Source organism: Monodon monoceros, unplaced genomic scaffold, assembly GCF_005190385.1.
Source record: "Monodon monoceros isolate NGI ecotype Baffin Bay Population unplaced genomic scaffold, NGI_Narwhal_1 Super_Scaffold_22, whole genome shotgun sequence".
Lineage (NCBI taxonomy): Eukaryota > Metazoa > Chordata > Mammalia > Artiodactyla > Monodontidae > Monodon > Monodon monoceros.
The window spans coordinates 3,139,517-3,143,787 of NW_021703779.1; positions in this window are offsets into that span (position 1 = coordinate 3,139,517).

Genomic DNA, 4,271 nt, shown 5'->3' on the forward strand with positions numbered 1-4,271 from the left:
AGGTGTATGAGCTTATTTGTGGGCTCCCTATTCTGTTCCATTGATCTATATTTTTGTTTTTGTGCCAATACCATGCCATTTTGATTAATGTAGCTTGGTAGTATTGTCTGAGGTCTGGGAGGGTATGCCTCTAGCTTTATTCTTTTTCCTTAGGATTGCTTTGGCAATTCTGGATCTTTTGTGGTTCTATGTAAATTTTAGGATTACTTGTTCTAGTTCTGTGAAAAGAGTAATGGGTAATTTGATAGGGATCACATTAAGTCTGTAGGTTGCTTTGGGTAATGTGGCCATCTTAGCAATATTAGTTCTTCCAATCCAACACCATGGGATATCTTTCCATTTCTTTGAATCATCTTTAATTTCCCTTAACAATGTTTTACAGTTCTCAGTATCTAGGTCTTCAACCTCCTTGGTTATGTTTATTCTTAGGTATTTTTTTTAATGCAGTTTGAAATGGGATTGCTTTTTTACTTTCTCTTTCTGATATTTCATTGTTAGTGTAAATAAATGCAGTCTTTAGGGTTTTCTATAAAGGTTATCATGCCACCTGCATGTAATGACAGTTCTATCTCTTTCCTTCCAATCTGGATTTTACTTATTTTTATTTTATTTCTTTTATTTTCTTTCTTTTTTTTCTTTTTTTATTTCCTTGCCTGATTGCTGTGTCTAAGTCTTCCAATGCTATGTTGAACAGAAGTGGTAAGCGTGGGCATCCTGGTCTTGTTCCAGAATTCAGCAAGAAGGATGTCATTTCTCACTGTTGAGTATTATGTTGGCTCTGGATTTGTCATAAATAACTTTTATTGGATTGAGATATGGTCCCTGAATGGATGTTCAAATTTATCAAATGTTTTTTTCTGCATCTATTGTGATGATCATGTGGTTTATTATTTTCTTTTGTTGATGTGGTGTATTACATTGATTAATTTGCATATGTTAAGCTTGCCTTGTGATCCTGGAATCAATCCAACTTGATCATGGTGCATAATCCTTTTTATGTATTGTTGGATTCAGTTTGCCAATATTTTGTTGAGGCTTTTGCATCTATGTTTATCAAAGATACTGGCCTGTAATTTTCTCTTTTTGCAGCGTCTTTGTCTGGTGTATCTATCAGGGTGATGGTGGTTTCATAGAGGGACTTTGGGAGTGTTTCTTTGTCTTCAGTCTTTTGGAATAGTCTGAGAAAGTTAGTTAGGACATCTTTGTATGTTTGGTAGAATTCCCCAGTATAGCCATCCCATGCTGGACTTTGCAGGGAGTTTTTCCTTACACATTCTAGTTCACTTCTAGTGATTGATCTGTTCAAATGATCTGTTTAATCTTGACTCAATTTTGGCAGGCTGTGTGTTTCTAGAAACTTGACCATTTCTTCTATGTTGTCCAATTTGTTGGCATGTAATTGTTTGTAGTATTTTCTTTCTTTCTTTTTCTTTCTTTCTTTCTTTCTTTCTTTCTTTCTTTCTTTCTTTCTTTCTTTCTTTCCTTTTTGTTTTCTTTCTTCTTTCTTTATCTCTCTCTCTCTCTTTCTTTCTTTCTTTCTTTCTTTCTTTTTATATTTCTCTGGTATATGTTGTTTTTTTTGTTATTTTATTTGGGTCCTCTCTCTTTTCTTCTTGGTGAGCCTGGCCAGAACTTTCACAAAAAATTTTTTTTATCCTTTCAAATATCAGCTTTTGTTTTAGTGACCTTTTCTAGTTTTATCTCTGTTTTATTTCCTCTCTGATATTTATTACTTCCTTCCTTCTGCTGACTGGGGGTTTTGTTTTTTCTTCTTTTTCTAATTCTTTTAGGTAACAGGTTAGGTTGTTTATTTGAGAGTTTTCTTCTTTGTTGAGGAAGTCCTGTGTTGCTATTCCCTCTTAGAACTGTTTTGCTGTATCCCATAGATTTTCTAAGGTTGTGTTTTCATTATCATTTGTCTCAGGGTATTTTCTGATTTCCTCTTTGATTTAAGCATTGACCCACTGGTTTTTCAGTAGCATGTTGTTTAGTCTCCATGTAATCTTCTTTTTTTTTCTTGTTTTTCTTTCTATGGTTGATTTCTAGTTTCATAGCACTGTGGTCAGAAAAGATGCTTAAAATAATTTCTAACCTCTTTATTGAGGCTTGTTTTGTGTCTTGGTATGTGATTAATCCTAGAGAATGTTCTATGCATGCTTGAAAATAATGTGTATTCTTGTTTTGGATGTAGTGTCCTGTACATATCAATAAGTCAATAAGTCCAGCTATGCTACTTTGTTATCTAGGATCTCTGTTACCTTATTAATTTTCCATCTAGAGGGTCTGTCTGTTGATATCAATGGGGAGTTAAGTCTCCTACAATTATTGTATGCCTGTCCATTTCTCACTTTTTTTCTGTTAGCATTTTTTATATATTTAGGTGCTCCTATATTGGGTGCCTATATGTTGAGAAGTATCATATCCTCTTCTTGTATTTATACCATTGTTATCAAATAGTGTCCTTCTTTGTCTTTTATTATGACTTTGATTTAGAGTCTATTTTGTCTGATAAGAGTATCGCTACCCTCACTTTCTTGTCACAACCATTTACATGCAATTTTTTTTTATCCCCTTACTTTCAATGTGTATCTTTCACCATAAAGTGAGTCTCTTGTAGGCAGCATGTTGTAAATTTTTTTTCTTTCCTTTTTTGTTTTAAAAAAAATCTAATTTACCACTCTATGTCTTTTGATCAGAGCATTTAGTCCATTGATATTGAAAGTAATTACTGATAAATATATATTTATTACCATTTTAAACCTTTTTCCAGTTGATTTTGTAGCTCTTTGTTCCTTTCTGCTTCTGTTTTTCTTTTTTGTGGTTTAATGCTTTTCTTTTGTAATATTCTTGAGTTCATTGCTTTTTTGTTTTTTTGTGAATCTATTGTATGTTTTTTGATTTGAGGTTACCCTGGTTTTTAACTATGTTAACCCATAACTGTATCTTCTTGCTTTAGACTGATAGCCACATAAGCTCAAATACGTTCTAAAGGAGTACATTTTTTAACTCCCTTTCCCCACATTCTGCGATTTTGATGTCCTTGTCTACATCTTCATGTTTATTCTTTTGTTGTTAGTTGTAATTATAATCACATTGACAATTTTTTGTTTGTTTTTTTACTCTATGAACTGACTTATTTAAGTGATCAATCCTTTTGTGTTATTTCCTATTGTGTTATTCCCTTTTCTATAGATTCTTGCTTCTTTCTACTTACAGAAGACTTTTCAGTATTTCTTTTAGGATAATTTTAGTATTGCTGTCTTCTTTTGAGTTTTGCTTATCTGGGAAATTCTTAGTTTCTCCTTCTATTTTAAATGATAATTTTGCTGTATAGAGTATCCTAGTTTAAGAGTTTTTTGCTTTCAGGACTTTGTATACATCATGTCACTCCCTTCTGGCCTGCAAATTTCCTGTTGAGAAATCAGCTGATAGCCTTGGGGGGTGTTCACTTGTAACTGACTCTTTGTTTTTCTCTTGCTGCTTTTAGGATCCTCTCTTTATCTTTAACTTTTGCCATTTTATTTATGGTGTGTCTTGGTGTGGGTCTGTTTAAGTTCATCTTGTTTGGGACACTGTGCTTTTCATACCTGGATATCTTTCCTTCTTTAAGTTTGAGAAGTTTTCAGCCACAATTTCTTCAAGTACATTTTCAAGCCCCTTTTCATTTCCTTCTACACTAGAACCCCTATTATGTATATGCTTTATATTATCCCATGCTCTTGTATATTGCTTTCTTTCTTTTCTTTTCTTTTTTTTCACTTGTCTTTCTGTCTGATGTTCTGATTGGGTAATTCCCATTATTCTACCTTCAAGACCAGTTATTTTTTCTTCTACATTATTTAGTCTGCTATCCATTACTTTTAGCTCAATTTTTATCTTGGCAGTTGAGTTGTCTACCCTTCATTGGTTCCACTTTATAATGTCTACTTTCTTGTTACAGTAATCTGCATTTCTATTGATAATCTTCCTTAATTACTTTAGCATTTTTATTATCTCCTTTTTCAACTCAGGGTCTAGTAGACTAGAGAGGTCTGTTTTACTGTTTTCTTTCTTTCAGGGGGTTTCTCTTGTTCTTTTAACTGTGAGCTGTTCCTCTCCTTTTCTATTTTACTTTATTTTCTCTGTCTCTATGAACTTAGGAGAAACAGTTATCTACCATAGTCTTGCAAGGCTGTTTTTATGTGGAAGTGTCCCTGTGTGAGTCTAATATTTTCAGTGCAAGGGATGTTTTTGGTAAGGATACTTACCACATCTTTTCTCAGAGCGTGCTG